Below are 19,137 nucleotides of genomic sequence, written 5' to 3'. Positions count from 1 at the left end.
GTATTATAATCATATGATGTATTATAATATTTCCCTTCTAAGAACTCCTATCAATAATTATCAAGAATCATGCAAGAGTTATAAGCACTAGAATTACAAACCAAGTATCCAGACATAATAATTTTACTTTAAAAAATTACATGCAAATTTCAAAATAGCACAGAAATTAAATGACATCATACAGATAAACTTTCTAATTCATGTTTTATGGCTTTTCCAGTTTTAAATACATCCCTGTGGGGAGTTTTGGAAATATCAAACAAATCATCACATTGCTGATTTTACCATCAGGTATCCAGTGTCCAGCAGCAAGGAACAGACAGATAGGCCTGTCTTACAGAATGGGTCTCTACACATCTGAGTCCATCGGGCTCCATCAAATGCCTTTGTGACAGCTTAGTCTTTTTCTACCATGTATGCACTTGCCCCTGGGGCCTACCTCACCATGCATGGACTAGCTAAGCTGCACCTTTGCCAGTTCACCCCTCAACCCCGAAGATAGGCACACAGGCCAATCCTCAGTTTTCCTGTCCTTTCCTTTTGATCTCTGACTGAGAAGCCCGAAGCAGTTCTTTAACAGTGATACAAATTAATATTGAAATTTCTGACATTTAGCCTCAAATTGGTAAACAGGGCAGGGGAATAAATTTCAAAGTCCCAATGCCTTGTGCTAAGTCAGATAACTTGATTACAGTGCAAACAGCCTAACAAGTAAGATACCAATATTTTGCAACTTCAGATTAAAGACATTTTTTGATTAAACTACAATTCCTCTTTAATGGCAATGCAAAAATCCTTTAAAACATTTGGTAGCACTGAAACCTGATGACCATTTTGGAGTTTGAACAGAAATTCAACCATTTTTACATCAGACTGACAATTTTAATCTTGAATTTCTTCACACTCATATACACAAACACTAACATACATTTGCACAAAAGATCCTAAAGCGAGCAAAGTAAATATGGGCCATACATTTTCCAGTTGCATTTTTTTTTTTGCCAATCTTGCAACTCACCAAGATTTAAGAGAAAACCTTTTAAACGAATGACTTTGGCATTCTAAGGCCTCATTTACCAGGGCTGGCTTCAGTAGCAAGGCATTTTACGACACCAAATAATTTTTGGTTGAAGAATGCTGGGTGGCGCTCCCTGCAAGTACTTGACTTGAGTCCGTAGGTCAATTTTGACAAGAGGATTTTAAATTCTCACTTTACCTTTGAATACCTTCATCTGGGGAAAGGTGGTGGATATCTGATCTCTTAGCAGACCAGGTGACCTGACTGACATTTGACAATTTAAGCCAGGAGAACTTTACAATTTCAATTTATTCTGAGACTGAGATTGCCCAACAGTTGGTATCAGGCCCTAAGCGGCATGTACCCTTACTACTGCCCCATTATAGAAGGGCCTTCCTGGTCCATTGACATGAATAAAAACCACAATTATCCATCATAATTGAGTTGGACTAAAGAGGCTTCTCTATCTACTGTTGTTATATTGTTTTAAAATATTGTATTTTCATTTGGCTTGTCAAATTTTGAAGGCAACTTTCCAAATATATATCACTTTTGCACAAGGATAATTGGAGTTGAATTGAAATAAAATCACGTTTCAGAGAGCTGCGTGGGCTGGGAGTGTAAATTATTGGCAGAATTATTGTCTGTTAACTCCAAAGCACTGGATCCTTCAACAGTGAAGAGAGGGAGCAGCTGTGGGAAAGGGAGAATGGGAGGGGAAGGAAAGTGGTGATGGCATAGAGAAAAGAAGGGGAGGAGGAGAAGTAGGGTTAAAGACAAGCTGAAAGTCAGAGCAAGGAATTAGCTCAGGGGCAGAGCACTTGCATAGAATTCCTGAGGTTCAGGGTTTGAATCCTAAGAAAGGCCTAGAGGTAGGCAAGGGCTAGAGATAGGCTAGGGATAGAGATAGTCTAGGGCTAGAGGTAGGACAGGAAAGGTTAGAGGTAAGAGAGAGCTAGAGGTAGGACAGGAAAGGTTAGAGGTAAGAGAGAGCTACAAGTAGGATAGGAAAGGTGCGAGAGTAGGTGAGAGTAGGCCTGGGGGGCATCCCCCAGGATGATAGAGATGGATTTAAGTGGGCAGTTCTGTCTGAAGCATGGGGTCCAGCCATGTCCTTCATCACCTAGGCCTTTTGTCTAGGGAGTCTTTTCACTGAAGTGCACTGTCTTCAGTCAAACACTTCTTCAGATTTCATTCTCAGCATGGATATACTTGCACTTAGGAAATTTACCTCTTCCTCAAACACTGGCAACACATGGTAAAGAATAGTGGAAGCTAGTAGCCATGGTTCATATTGTAATCTCTTCGGGAGACAAACCAGGAAGATTTCAGTTTGAGGCCAACCTAGGAATAAAGACACTATCTCAACCAATAGTTGCCTAGAGTGACATACTCTTGTCATCTCAGCTATCTGGAAAGCTGAGATCAAAGCCAGCTAGCTTCAAGCCAGTCTGGGCTTGTAAGACTTACCATCCCAATGAATAAAAATGAATGTGGTGTGGTAATCACTGGCCGTCGACCTAGAGCAGTACACAATAAATGGGATGGTAATCCAAACCAATATATGCAAAAAGAACCCCCACTCCCCCCACCCCCACCATTTGGGTAAGAAAAAACTCCTTAGTTAACATCATGTAGGAGGGCACGGTGATGCATACATAGTATTGCTGTGAACCATTGTCTGTTGGATGCTTGCTTTATATGCCAGGCCTTGTTTTTGAATTCCCCTTAAAGTACAAATAAAAAAAGAAAAAGAAATTTAAATAGTAGGAGGATATGGTAGAATAAGGATAAAATAGAAATCTGAGCATCTAGAGTACCTAGGATTACAGGCATGAACCACTGTACCAGGCTTGCAATATAAGCTTTAAAAACTACAAATTTCCATCTCAATAACTCATTTAAGGGTTTAGCATGGTGGCTCACACCCATGATAGCAAGTACTTGGGTGATAGAGACAGGAAGAATGAGGTTCCAAGACAGTCTCACAAAGCTCATATCTCACACCTGTACTCAATCCCAGCAGCTCAGAAGACCCAGTAAAGAGGATTGTTGCTATAAGCCTGGGCCAGGGAAATACAAGATCCTAGCAGAAAAAAAATGAAAGGGCTGGAGGGATGTCTGAAGTGGTAGAGGGTTTACCCAGCTAGCACAAAGTCCTAAATTCAAACTTCCAGGACTGTCAAAACCAAACAAAACCCAAACGGTCACTTTGGCTGTATTTCACAGAACTTAGTATGTAGTTATTTTCATTTTTATTCAGGTCCAAATATCCATTACTTTTAAATGAGGCATTGGTTATTTAGAAATGGTATTAATTTCTAAATGATGGGTTTCTTTACATTTATTTTCAAAATGTGTCCTGTAGTCAGAGAATGTGTTTGCCTAGATGCAGATACTTTTAAATTTGGTAAGATTCACATAGCCTACATAGAGTCAATTTTAGTGGCTTCTGATCACAGAACGCTGCTTCATGTATGCAACTCGATCCAATCTGCTAGTTGCTTTAGTATTATAGCTGTTTTCAGCAGCATTACTCAAATTTTCTGGTGCACCCTTCATCTATAAATTATCAAGAATACTTTTTAAAACCCTTGATTCGTATGGAAGACTGTGTTTGTGGGTGAATTTGCTGTCCTTACAATGCTGCCAAGTTTTTCCTCCCCTCTTTTCAGATTGTGTTTGGTGGATGTGGTGAGAACTGCTGTATCTCCTGTGGGGATCCTCTTCATTTTATCCATGTTGTTTTATTTGTTTTGTTTTTGTTGCCAGTCCTGGGGCTTGAACTCAGGGCCTGAGCACTGTCCTTAGCTTCTTTTTGCCCAAGGCCAGCATTCCACCACTTGAGTCACAGCACCACTTCTGGCTTTTTCTATATATGTGGTGCTGAGCAATTGAACCAGGGCTTCACGTATATGAAGTGAGCATTAGGCCATATTCCTAGCCTTTTATCCACGTTGTGACATATTTTAGCAACCAGCTTATTTTGGTTGCTGTGTATCTACTGTGATCTTTTTACTCTTGAGTTTTCCTCCATCTTTAAGTCCTGGACACATTCCTTATAGACAACAGAGAACTGGATTTTGTTTTTAATCAGGCATGGACATTACTAACATTTTTGTCTTTCTGTCTCCAAATTAATTTCTGGCACAGTAGCATACATGAGCCATGAGCAAGATCCAGCTGTGTCTAGTTTAAATAACATCTGGCTAAGAAGTTCAGGCTGGCATCTAATTAATGATGCACTTGCCTCAGCCTCCCCAATGCTGAGACTTCAGGCTTGCACTACCACACTTGACCAGGTAGCATCTAAACAGAGCAGTGACTGTTTTTACTTACGGGAGTGATGCTCCTGTTCAGCTCATGTCTGACAATGTGCAGCTTCTTCTTTTTCACTGCGGCATGAGAAATTGTATCATCAATGGAACTGGTCCCAAAATTTAGGACGTTTCTCCCTTTTTGCTTTACAAAGTAAAGTAAAACACCCATCTTTATCTTTCTGAACAACTACTTCTGAAGGATGCATGTTTGAAAGTAGAACTGTGTCAAAGGGAACATGTAACAAGTTCTGGCAGGTATTACTCAACAGTTAACTTTTCTCTTAAAGAGTTTAAGCATGTCATATTGGAAATATATATATATTTGCCTGTCCTGGGGCTTGGACTCAGGGCCTAAGTACTGTCCCTAGCTTCACTTGAGCCACAGCGCCACTTCCGGCTTTTTCTATATATGTGGTGCTGAGAAATGGAACCCAGGGCTTCATTTATATGAGGAGAATATTTTACCACTAGGGCATATTCTCAGCCCTTAAAGTGTTTTGTTTATTCAACTTATTAACATTCTTTGCAAGAAAAAGAAAAGCAACAGAAAAAAAATGAGAAAATTGAACAAACCTTGCTCTCTCATAATTGGCAGACATTATTCATCCAGAATATTCATTTTAGTGTAAACTGTTTTGGTGTGTATGGTAAACTCACTGACTACTCTTTATCTTCCTATCCTGCTGGCTCCCTCCCCCTTCCTCACTGAAATAAAGGAAGAAGAGGTGATAGCAGATGGTGTGAGGCCTCATGAAGCGCCACCCTACAAGCCATCACCAGGTGCGTCTTTGGGTGCTGACTAGGGCAGTGGCAACGATGATATTTGCTTGTTACAAGCAGCTGAGGATGCTGAAATGGCTGACATTGCGGAGAACCGTCTTCTCAGTCACAATGGTATAAGGGACAAAATTCCTGATGAACTCATTTTGGAAGTGTTACAAGACTAGCACACTACACATACTACTCCCATAATGAGACTGCCATTTAACTGAAATATATGCTTTGTAATAACACCATCAATTAGGGCTGGGGTTTGAGCTCAATGGTACAGAACTTGCTGAGCATTTACAGGGCCCTGGGTTCAATCCCTAGAACTGAAAAAAAATTACATTAGCTTATTAGTAAATCTGATGATAACAATAAAGCCTTATTACTTTGATTTTCAGTGTTTCTTACTTAAACCAGTTTACATTAAAATTAGCTTCAGTGTACTTAAATTCTGTAGAAATCTGCTATTTAACTAACAGTCTACATTTACATAGTTTTATTTTACAGGTTTGTATGTTAAAACTCATGTGGGGTTAGTTAAAATTAGGTGTCAGCTGGGCACCCATGGCACCTGTAATCCTAGCTACTTACACACACACACACACACACACACACACACACACACACACACGTTGGAAGTAGAGCTGTGGCTCAAGAGGAAGAGCATTAGCCTTGAGTGAGAGAAACAGTATCCAAACCTTGAGTTCAAGCCCCATGACGGTACCAAGTAAGAACAAAAAATAAAGATTCAATATTAACAATATTAAAGTTTATTACTTAAGACACTAATCAGAAAAGATGACTACAGCTTCTACAATGTGTAGATATTTGAACTGTTGTTACTTAGCTTGCATGAAAATAAAGCATGAAATCTAGTGATTAGACTATACATTATTTATAAAGCAGCTGAGTTTCAGAAGGTAGTAGGCAATACCATGAACCCTTGCTCTATAGGCACATTTCAGTCACTGGCTGTCCCATTCTGGTCCAGGAGTGTCTGTAACTGCTGGTTGATATTTTTCAGATGGTTTTCTGCTGCCAAAATGGTTTTTGCTTTGAATAACAGAGCTGGAAGGCTGGACGAATCATACTGTTAATGAAAGAAAATGACACAGTCTCAAGTATCAAAACTTTTATGGGCCTGTAATTTTATAACTCAAATCTTTGACTAGTGTAAATTTGACAGAGCTTTCCATTAAGTACGTCATTCATTTTTAATAGGAGATCATTATGAAAATTGATTGTAACTCATTTTCTTGGGTGATAATTGAAAATATAAAGTTACAAAGTTTCTAATGCTCTCTTTACTCCCAAAGAACAGTTGTTTACAAAATTGTGGCATATGAATTATTTAAAACAGAAAACAATGTGTGTGACAGGTCAGGGGCCTGCTTGATCTCACATCTATTTTAGCATGCAGAAATGCTAAGGAAGGTGACTTAACTGCAAGAAGTGATGAAATGCACAATAAATGCCAGGTCTATAAAGGTTCTTAACAAGAACACCCATCAACTAGAAAAGTTACTAGATCATAGAAATGTCCCAAGGTTGCCCAATCCCCAATTATTTTATTCTTTTATTTTTGCCAGTCCTGGGATTTGAACTCTTGTCCTAGGCACTGTCCCTGAGCTTTTGTGCTCAAAGCTAGCACTGTTCCATTCGAGCCACAGCTTCATGTCTGGTATTTTATCCCCCTGTAATTCAGTGGAAATAAAGGCTCCCAGACTTTCATGCCAGGCTAGCTTCAAACTGCTCAGTCTGTTGAGTACTTAGGATCACAGGCCTGAGCCACCAGCACCTGGCTCATAGTGTTCTTAACCATTAAAGATAAAATTAGAACAGAAACCCAACAGACAAAACAATTTTTTTAAAAAAATAATGAACAAAAAGAAAATCTCTTGTTGCAGACTATCTGAGGGAGATATAGTTTAAATTTTCCTTGCAGAGCATTTTTTGCTATTTTTTTTAAAAAAAAAATTTGTTCCAGTTCCAGGGCTTACACTCAGGGCCTCAAGCTCTCACTTGGCTTTTTTTGTGCATGGCTGGCATTCTATTACTTGAACTATACATTCAGTGTAGCATTTTGCTGCTGGTTAATTAGAAAGTCTCAGGATTTTTCTATATAAGCCAGCTTTGAACTGTGATTCTCAGATCTTAGTTTTCTGAGTAACTAGGTTTAAAAGTGTGAACCACCAACACCCAGCTGTTTTTGTTTCTTTGGCAATTCTAGGATATGAACTAGGCTTTTATTCTTACTAGGTAGGCACTCCACTTCAAACTATGACCACAGACCTTCCTTACAGAATTGTACTATGGTTTTCATAGTTTGCTGTTTAATGTTTTTAATGCAGTTTCTTAAGTAATGAAAGTAGAGCAAAATGGTTATTGAAGTATGGCTACCACCCACATACTAAGGGAATTTTTCTGACATATACCTAACCATGTTACTAGAAAAGTTCAGTTTAAATATTTTAAGATGCTATGGTCCTCAAGGCAGAGTAGATGGGAAAAATTCCTATTTGGTGCTGTATGTTTCATTCAGGAAAAGGAATAGACATATACACAAATACCTATATCCTAAAGCAAATAGGGTAATACTACAATAGAATTACAAAAGGCACTGAAGGTATGAAAACAACTACACTTGGGAAAGTAGCCACTAAATTTAGATTTTATGGCTGAGGATTCAGTTCAGTGATAGACCGCTTTCCTAGCTGTACTAGTCACAGCAAACACGCACATGCACACAACATCTTGGCTTTTAACTGAAGTGATTTTTGTTCAAATTGAATCGATGCTACTATTAATTTCACCAAATTTAGTATCCAAGTCCCAACTCCAAATATGCTTTTAACTAGTTAGATACATAAATACCTTAAAAACATTCTGTCTGGAGGGCCCCAGCTAAGCATAAACTGGAGAATATCCCTGTCAGATCAGAAGAGAGGACCGTTTTAGAACAATGGCAGCTTCCTTTCTTTCTTTCTATCAACTTTGAGTCATAACAGACAAGCAAACTGCATAAATGTTCCCTGTTATGACATACAGTGACATGATTGATTTGAAGCGACTTTCACGTTGTGTAAATGGAAAAAAAAATTGGTAGAATGTAGGCAATGGAGAACATCTGCCCAGAGGACCCCTCAATGTCTCTGCAGGGTCCAGATGTCAGGTGTCCCTGCATCCTCAAGAAAGTAGGATTTAGTTGAGGGACTGTGCTAATGTTTTCTACTCCATTATAAAGGGTAGCTTTTAGTAAAAGAAAACAACCATGATTTTTCATACAGATACGCATTGAATCTGTTGTAAAGTGTTTTTAAAACTACATGCAATTAGATAAGGAGATTACCAGTTATCAAACTAGTTCAGGGGATAGTCTCAAGAAGAGGCAGATGCTTAAATCAAGACTAGTGAAATGAATGTGACAAATTGAGACACTGACTTCTTTCCAGTAGGAAAAGAAATTCAAATGCACTTCTTAGGAAGCATGTTTTATAGTGTCCCTTGTAATAGTTCCCACTGAGTCAGAATCAAATGACTTGAGTCAGTTCTATGGATTGGAAAACTATCACTATGAAGAAGTTATTGAATTTCATGAATAAAATTTAATCAATTTGTACTGATTTATATCATTTTGATTACATATTTCTTCTCTCTTTTTTCTGTGCCACTCTGCAGCTTGAATTCAGGGCCTTGGAATTGTTCCTGAGCTTTGCTGCTAAAGTCTTATGCTCGGCTACTTGAACCACACCTCCCCACTTCCAGCCTTTTGTTGGTTAACTGATGATAAGTGTTTCTCAGACTTTTTTGCCTGGGCTGGTTTTGACCCTCAGTCTTCAAATTTCACCCTCCTGAAAAGCTAGGATTACAGGGTCAATAGAGTCTGGTTTGTTTATGAATTTCTTATACTAAATAGCAGAATTTTACTAGAGAACTTAATCATTTGAAAGGTTTAAATGTTTACTACTGAGCCCTGCAAGGGAGTTTATTGGCTCCTCCAGTACATAATGGAGGTAAGTTTTCATTAAAGCACAGTTCATGTTTCTCTAATGGTAATTATGAGAAAACAATCTGGAAAATAATCTAGATCCAAATTTTAACTCCATTACCTAGTAAATTTGTCATTTGGATAAAAAATATTTGTTCTGAATTTCTAATATACAAATAGATATTTGAGTCACAGAATTACTACGATCAGTGTCAAAACTAAAACAACTTATTAGTGAAGAACACAAATTTGACCATGATATTTGTAAACTAACATTTTTCCTTTTGTGGTATGGTTTGTTCTCAATCTCTAAAAATAACCTATGCATATGGGATAAGATTTTGTTTTTCAAATAAAAAATTTACTATGAACAAAAAGGTTGGTCTTTAGAATATATGCAAGTATCTGTTTGTGTGGATGCAAAGTTCAAGACAGAAGAGCGTGGTGGGTCATTGACTAGCACACAAAGCACACACTTGTGAGGAACTTCACTTCCCTTCCAAAAGTCCATGATTTTGTATTTTTAGCTCCTTACACTTTCACTAAGTAGATAAAAATGTGATGAGATAATTCATATCAATGATTTATAGTGACACTGTTCCTCTTTCAAAGCTACTGTCCTTTTAGTACACAAACTCCCTCTCACCTTCTGAAGTGCAGTAAAAAGAGAAAACCAGACTTACTGTTTCTTGTATGTTTGGTTCTTTCTACTGAACATCTGAATAGTCTTGATAAAGCTGTTTTAAATTAGGTATGAAGCACATCACTTTGCCAAGGGATGACTTTCTCTCCTTAAGTTCATCATGTTTTGTTTGTAGTTGTACATCTGTGTCTGTAACCTAGAATGAAATCATTTTCCCTTAAAACAAATGGCATGTAACAGCCTGTGAAAATGCATGTGAAAGCACAGAGGACCAACTAGAGAATCTCTTTGGCTATGACCTGAGGACTGTGGAAGTGTTGTAGGTTGAGCTCTGATGCGCAGTGAATGGTCACTTGGAACACTCCTTAAAGGACATACTTTCCAACTGCCAACCTTCGTCATCAGTCAAGCTTTGGGAATTACTGAATGTGAGGCTGGTTAAAATTTTTCATCTCAGCCATGCACTGCCATTTAAACACAGGCAAAAAAATCTACCCCTTCTTATCAAAATCTTACGTAGTGCTGAGGTCTAACAAACCTGGTGGAAAAAATACTACAGTCTTGGGCTTAACTGCTTCATCTCTTGGTATCTTAACTCACTCAGCTATAAAATGAAAAAAGACAACCTGTATTTTATGGCCAATAAAAAAATAAGAAAGGCTGTCAATTTTTATTTTTACAAGATATAAGAAGCAACTATCTCTGGAAAGAACTCCTTTGAACAACAGTTCTTCACATTGAAAGCCTGTAGCGTGAGTTCAGAGGACTCACTAGGGAGCTGGCCTGGCAGCAGGGTCGGAGTCAGTTGGCAGAGGGCTAACGCCCTCCTACTCCTCTCCTGGCGGAGGGCACCTAGGGGTGAATGAGCTATTCCCTGTACTTTATGATCTTTCCATGCCAAGTTGAAGTCACCATACAGTACATTTTTTTCTTCTTATATCTATTCAAAACACACTTCTCCAACTTCTAAAAATATATCTAGGAAAGAAATAAGCGTTTAGGCTTGTCTGCTGGCTTCATGCTAATGACAAGTCTAACAAAGCTGTAACAACCCATCTCACAGGACGATTATGATGACTGGTGTGCTCATGGATGGAGTAGTGAGGGAAGTGGTCTGCATCAAAAGAAGCTCGTCCATATAACAGCCATAATTTAGATACCTTTAATATTCTCATACAGATTTGGACCAAAGAAGCACTGGAAGAAGTAACTTGTCAAAGCCTTTCCATCATAATTATTTTGTTATTATTTATTATTATTATTATTTATCATTATTTATTTGACTATTATTTATTTTATTATCATTATTATTATTTATTCTCATTGTGACTATAAAATTATTTATTATTATTTTATTATTATCATTATCTTTTTTATTATCATTATTATTTATCAGTGTTATTGTTTTATTAGTATTAATTATTACTTTATTATTATCATAATTGTTATTGTATTTTTATTTAAGTATTATTTAATATTTCATTTTTACAATTATTATTTTTATTTTATTATTATTTATTACTTTATTATCATCATTTTTATTTTATTATTGTATTATATATTTTATTATCATTTTTATTACTTTATTATTATCATTATTTTATTATTATTCATTTTATTATTATTTATTTTATTATCATCATTTTTATTATTTTATTATCATCATTTTATTAATATCATCATCATCATTATTTTAATATTATTATCTTATTTGTTAATATTATTTTTATTGTTAATTTTACTATTATTTTATTATAATTATTTTGTAATCATTTCATAATTATTATTATTATTATCATCATTATTTCATTATTATTTTTCATTATTTTATTATTATCTTTATTTCATTATCATCACTAATATATTATTATTACAATATTTCCATTATTATCTTATTATTGTTTATCATTAACATCATTGTCTTATTACTATATTATTTTCATTTTTATTTTATTATTGTCTTATCATTATCATTATTTTATCTTTAAATATTATTTTATTATTTTACTATTATAATTTTTATTATCATTTTGTTATTTGCTTCATTATTTTAAATTTCATATTATTTTATTTATTATATTAATATTATTTATTTTTATTATTGTTATAGTTATTATTTATTATATTATTATTTTCATTTTATTATTTATTATTATGATGATTATATTTATTATTATTTTATTATTCACTTCATTATTATTTTATTTACTATTATTATTATTCTCTCCTTTCACTCCGGGATTCGCGTGATTTTTATTTTCAAATCATCATCATCATCATCTTTAATAATAATAATAAATATTAATAACATGAGCTACAACGATAATAATAATAAAGCAAATAATAATAATAATGCAATAATAATGTAATAATAATGTCATGGCGCCATTTCCATTGCAACATAACATAATAATAATAATAATAATAATAAAATAACAGCTAATAATAATAATAAAATAATGACAATAATATAATAAAATAATAGCTAATAATGATAATAATATAATAAAAATTGTAACTAATAATAATAAAATAATTATAATAATATGATACAAAATAATAGCTAATACTATTAATAATTATAATACTGATAATAATCATGATGATGGCATAGCGCCCTCTGCTGGTCCGTGTCATAATAATAATAATAATAATAATATAATGATAATATAATAACAGTAATATAATGGCTCCAAAGCAATAATAATAATAATAATCATAAGATTAATGATAACAATATTAATGATAATCATAGAATAGCACCGTGTGCATCGCACAGTAACAGGATGATGATCATAATAATAATAAAATAATATTAATATGTGAAATAGCTAATGATAATGAATAATAATGATGATATCATCGTGCCCTCTGCTGGACTGAGTAAGAATAAGGATAATATAATAATATAAATAATATAAAATAATATAAATAAATAATAATTAATAATAAATAACAAATAATAAAATAAATATAATAACATAATATAAATAATACAATACAATAATACAATATAAATAAATAAATAATAATGAATGATTAATAAATAATAAAATAAATGATATAATATAAATATTATATAATAATATAATACTAATAAATAATAAAAAATAAAATTAATAATATATTATAAGTATATAATAAATAATAAATAAATAATGATATAATATAAATAATATAATATAAAACAAATGGCATAATAAAATATAAATAAGTAATAAGATAATATATAATAAACAAATAATAAATAATATAACATAATTATATAATAATATGACATGATATAATATAATAATATAATATAAATCATGAAATAATAATAAATAATAAACCTTAAAATAAATAATATAATAATATAATATAAATAATAATATAAAATATAATAATAATCAATATTGTCACGGGTCTGTTTGCACTGATGATAACACACTGATAATGATCATCCTAATGAAAGGATGATGATGATAATAATAATCATCATAAATGTGATAATAAAATAATAATGTGATAATACCATTAAGAAATGATGACGATATTAATAAAACAATAACATAATAAAACCGTAGCTATCGGTAATAATAATTAAAATATAATGATGATAATGATGATGATGTCATAATAATGATGATGACGTTATAATGAGGATGATGATGGTGATGATGTCATAACAATGATGATGATGTCTTAGCACCCTCTGCTATCCGGATTCATCATCATCACCATCATAATTAATAATGATAATAAAATACTAATATACTAATTAAAAATAATAATGGCCCTATTTGCATGATAATAATCATAATAATTAATGATATGATTAATAATGATAATAAAATAATAACATAATGTAATGATAATAATAATAATATTATACTACTAATAAAATAATAATAAATAACATTATAATGTAATAATAGTAATATACTACTACTAAAATAATAATAATAATAATAATAATAATAATGGCTCCACCTGCATTGCCTGATAATAATAAAATAACCTTAGTAAGCTAATATCAATAAAAAATAATAGAAACAATAGCTGCTAATAATAATAAAATTAATAATGATGATAAAATAATATTAATAAAAATAATAAGATATCAGGTGCTAATAATTATGAATAAATGATGATCAAAATAATGATATTAATATAATATTCACAAAACAATAATAGCTATTATTAATAATAAAATAATAATAAATATTAATAAAATAGTAAAATAATACATATAAATAATAATAAAATAATGATAATAATATTAAATAATAGCACTAAAATAATAGCTATAAATAATGATAAAATAATAATAATAAAATAATTGTTGTAAATAATAATAAATAATATTTATAATAAAATACCAGTAAATAATAAAATAATGATACTAAATAATATTAAATATAATAAAATTATAGCTACATATAATAATAAATTAATGATAGCAATAAGAAATAATAAAATAATAGCTATAAATGAAAATAAAATAATATTATATCATGAAAAAATAATAAAATAATAGCTATAAATGAAAAGATAATGATAATAATAAATAATATTAATAAAATGATAGCTATAAATAAAAAATAAAAATAAACAACATTAATAAAATAATAAAACTGAAGCTATAAATATAATAAAATATGGACAAAAGTAATATTCATGAAATAATAAAATAATAGCTATAAATAATGAGATAATAATAAATATTAATAATACAATTATAATTATAAATAATAATAAAATAATGATATTAAATAATATTAATAAAATGATAGCTATAAATAACATAATGATAATAATATTAATAATAACAATAACTCCATCTCCTTTCGCCTCGCGCTCCAGCCTCCCGTTCACCTGTGGAAACTGAGCCAGGGCCCGGGGTAGGGGGAAAGTTCAGCATTCGATCCCATGACCCTACAGCCCCTGGGCCTCCACCCCTGGGCCTCTATTCCCGAAGGTCACGCAGGGGCCCCGGCTTCACTGCGGGGGTTGGGGTCATAGGTTCACAGGGTTCATGGGGGTCACAGGGGCTCATGGGGATATATGGGGTCATGGGGAGGTCACGGGGTCACAGGGGGTCATGGGGGGTCACAGGGATCATGAGATCACTCGGTCAAGGGGGTCATGGAGTCATAAGGGTCATTGGGGCATGGGGTCACTGGGTCACAGAAATCACAGATTCAAAGGGGTTCACGGAGTCACGAGGTTATGAGGGTCACAGGGTTATGGGATCATGGGGGGTCACGGGGTCACAGATTCACGGGGGTTCACGGAGTCATGGGGTCACAGGGTCATGGGCGATGGGGGTCATGGGTGATGGGGGTCATGGGAGTCAGATTCAAGAGTGTTCGCGGGGTTATGGGGTTACTTGGGTCACAGGGTCAAGGGGGTCATGGGGTCACGGGGGTCACGAGGGTTCATTGGGGTCACACAATCACCCCCCCTGCTGCTCACCGAAGTCGGATCCTCGTCGAACCTGCGGGGGGGGGGAGGGAACAGGGGCGCTGGGGACACTGGGCACAGCACCAGGGGAGTACTCAGCACAGCACCCAGGGAATGCCCCAGGGAGTACTGTGCACAACACCAGGGGAGTACCTGGCCCACAGCGCCTGGGGAGTACACGGCACACAGCACCTGGGGAGAACCTAGCACCCAACACCTGGGGAATATTCCAGGGAGTACTGTGCACAGCAACAGGGGAGTACCCAGCACACAGCGCCTGGGAGTACTTAGCACAGCACCCAGGGAGCACCTGGCACACAGTACCCATGAGTACTCAGCACAGTATGGAGGGAGTACTGAGCACAGCACCCTCAAGTACCCAGCATGTGTGGTGTCCTGGGGTCGGGGTCGTGGGTTCGAGTCCCCCCTCCTGTAGTGGAGGCTCAGTTTGTCCCGGCCGCCGTCCCAGCTCAGCAGCACCTTGTGGAGGTCGAGGCAGACGATCTGCAGACCCAGGGCGGTGCCTGTGTGCGGGGCCAGGTGGGGGGGTGGCGCGAGTGTGCAAGGTGGGGGATCCTGGGCCTCGAACCCGCGGCCCCTGCACACCCAGGGGGCCTGGAAACCGCCACCTCTGGACACCCTGGGGGTCCTGGAAACTGCCACCTCTGCACACCCGGGGGTGGGGCCTGGAAACTGCCACCTCTGCACACTTGGGGAGAGCCTTGAAGCTGACACCCTCTCCACACCCGGGGGGCGGGCCCTGGAAACCGCGACCTCTGCACACCCTGGGGAGCCTCGAAACCACAATGTCTTCCCCCCTCCCCCCCGAACTCGGGGTTCCTGGGGTTCCCAGGGGGGAAGGCCTGGCTGTGACCACAGCCCCGCGAGGGGGACAGGAAAGGGGAAGTTGAAGCCAGTCGGGGTGGGGGGCGGGAGGGGGAGGGGGAGGGGGGAGGAAGGTTCCAGAAAACGGGAGGGGAAGAGGCCGGGAGGGGGAGGGGCTGAGGTCTGAGGTGGGGGGGATGGGGAGACACGTGGAGGACAGGGACCCTGGGAGGCAGAAAGGGGGGCAGAGCGGGGGGGGGGGTCGGACAGATGGACAAACAGGGAGACAGACAGACAGATGGACGGATGGACAGATGATCAGGAGATGGACAGGGAGGCAGAGACCCGGGTGGGACCGACAGATGGATGGACAGAAGGACAGACAGGGAGATAGACAGACAGACAGACAGATGGACAGATGGGAGGCAGACACCCACCAAAGGAGAGAGAGTCAGACACCCAAGAGATGGACAGACAGAATCAGGGACACAGACAAACAGATGGACGAACGGATGGACAGACATCCCCCGGAGACGAACACAGAGAGACGGACAGAGGCCCCGGGGGAGGGGGCTGGGTGTGGGGATGACAGACAGACAACCCGACGACAGAGACAGACAGATGCCAAGACGGACACTGATGGAGAGAGACAGGGAGACAGGGAGAGAGACAGACAGACAGATGGACAGACAGACACACCCCAGGAGGTGGACAGACACATGGGGAGGGAGGGAGACAGACAGACAGACGGAGACCGACAGAAAGGGAGGGAAACAGACAGACACAGAGACACACAGATGGACAGACAGACAGATGGAGGAGGGACAGACAGATGGACAGACAGACAGAGACAGAAGACAGACACAGAGAGAGAGAGAGACAGACAGACAGGGAGACAGAGACGGACGGACAGATGGGAGGCAGACACCCAAGGAGAGACAGACAATCAAGGAGGGTGGACAGACAGACAGGCAGACACCAGGAGATGGACAGAGAATCAGGGACACAGACAGACAGAGAGACAGACAAACAGACATGGAAACAGACAGACAGATAGATGGACGGACAGACAGACATCCAGGAGACAGACAGACAGAGACCAAGGGAGACAGACAGACAGGGAATGGATGGACAGACAGACAGAAGGAGGGACACACAGATGGAGGAGGGCCAGGCAGACAGACAGATGGACAGAGGGACAGACACAGACAGAGGGACAGACAGACAAATGGAGGAGGGACAGAAAGACAGACGGACGGACAGATGAATAGATGGGAGACACACAGATGGAATGGAGGGACGGACAGACAGACAGACACCCCCCTGGAGATGAACACAGAGAGACGGACACAGGCCCGGTCCGGGGGGGGGCGGGGCGGGGACAGACAGACAGACAGAAGGACAGTGAGGGATACAGAGTCACAGAGAGAGACAGACAGATGGACAGACACCCAGGAGGTGGACAGACAGACAGATGCCAGGACAGACACTGAGGGAGAGAGACAGACAGACAGGGAGACAGACAGAGACAGGGAGATGGACAGACAGCTGAAGACAGAGAGGAAGGGAGGGAAACAAATAGAGAGACAGACAGACAGACAGAGACAGTCAGATGGACAGAGGGATGGACAGACAGACAGAGAGACAGATGGACAGACACAGCGACAGAGAGAGATGGACAGACAGATAGACATGGAGACAGACAGACAGGTAGGGAGACAGATGGACGGACAGAGGGATGGACAGAAAGATGGGGGAACAGGCAGACGGACAGAGACAGACGGGTGGTAGGACACAAAGAGACACCCAGACAGACACATCGACAGACAGATGCAAGGACAGATGGACAGACAGACAGACACATAAACATAGAAGTAGACCGCCAGATGGACACGGAGACAGAGACAGACAGACACACAGACACATAGGGAGGGAGACAGACAGACAGACCTGTGCACGGAGAAACAGACAGGGAGACAGACAGACAGACACAGGGAGGGAGGGAGGGAGACAGACAGACAGGGAGACAGACAAGGAGATGGACAGACAGATGGACAGACAGACAGACAGGGAGGGAGGCAGATGGATGGACCAACCTGCAGGCAGAGAGACAGAAAGGGAGGCAGACGGACGGGCTGATGGGCAGGAAGTCTTTCTCCCTGTTTGTCTGTGTGTCTCTGTGTGTGTGTCTGTCTGTGGGGCTCACCGACTGGCCCCGCCTGTTCGCGCCCCAGAGGTATGTGGCTGTTGTGCCGCCTCCCGGGAGTGAGGCCCGGAAGAGCCCCGCCTGCCTCAGTTCCTGGGGGGGTGCTTGTTTGCACTGCCTCCAGGAAGAGGGATCTCGATTAGCCCCGCATGCCTTCTGGGTCTGGAACTGGAAAGGCAGATCCAGATGGCCGCGCCTCCCAGCCTTAAGACCACGTGCAGCAAGTTGGCAGCTGGCAGTAACCTGGGGGCGGTCCTGTTGGTATTGACATAGACTTAGGCCGCCCTTAGGGAGGTTCCATGGCCTTCCGCCCTTGATGGACAGCTCCAACCGCAATCATAGCCCCTGACTAGCTACGTTACACCCCTCCTCTTCCTGCCGCCATTGCCCATACTTAAGATGGGGTTCGCGCCAATAAACAGAGAGTGGTCTTGAACTCCTCCCGAGTCGACTGACCATCTAATTGCGATAGAAAGGTTGGGTTGGGCTGCGTGCGGGTGACTCACAGCTCGTTACCTATTCTGGGTTCATCCATGGTGGGGCACGCCTCCTTGCCTCTCCCGCTGGTCGGGAGCACGCCCAGGGTGCCTGGACCCCTGCAGCTGGTGCCCAATGTGGGGCACAGGACACAGGAAACAGAAAGCATAGGACACAGGAACTATCTGTGAGCCCGGTGAAGCGAGTCTCCATAGGTAAGAGTCTCCCTGGGAAGAAGGGGCAAACTCCAAGCCAGCTGTGTAATCCAGCCTTCTGGGTGCTGAGATTCATGCTCCAAAATGCCAGACAGGATATCTCAGACTCCCAGGCCAAAAAGATTTGGGAGAAATTGACACATGCTGTTTCTTGGCTGGCCGAAGCTAATCCGCTCTTCTGGGAGATGTGGGATTGGCTACAGCAGGAAGTGGAAAGTGGGGAACTTGACCT

The sequence above is a fragment of the Perognathus longimembris genome, chromosome 28 (genome assembly GCF_023159225.1).
Source record: "Perognathus longimembris pacificus isolate PPM17 chromosome 28, ASM2315922v1, whole genome shotgun sequence".
Lineage (NCBI taxonomy): Eukaryota > Metazoa > Chordata > Mammalia > Rodentia > Heteromyidae > Perognathus > Perognathus longimembris.
This window is presented reverse-complemented; position numbering follows the sequence as displayed.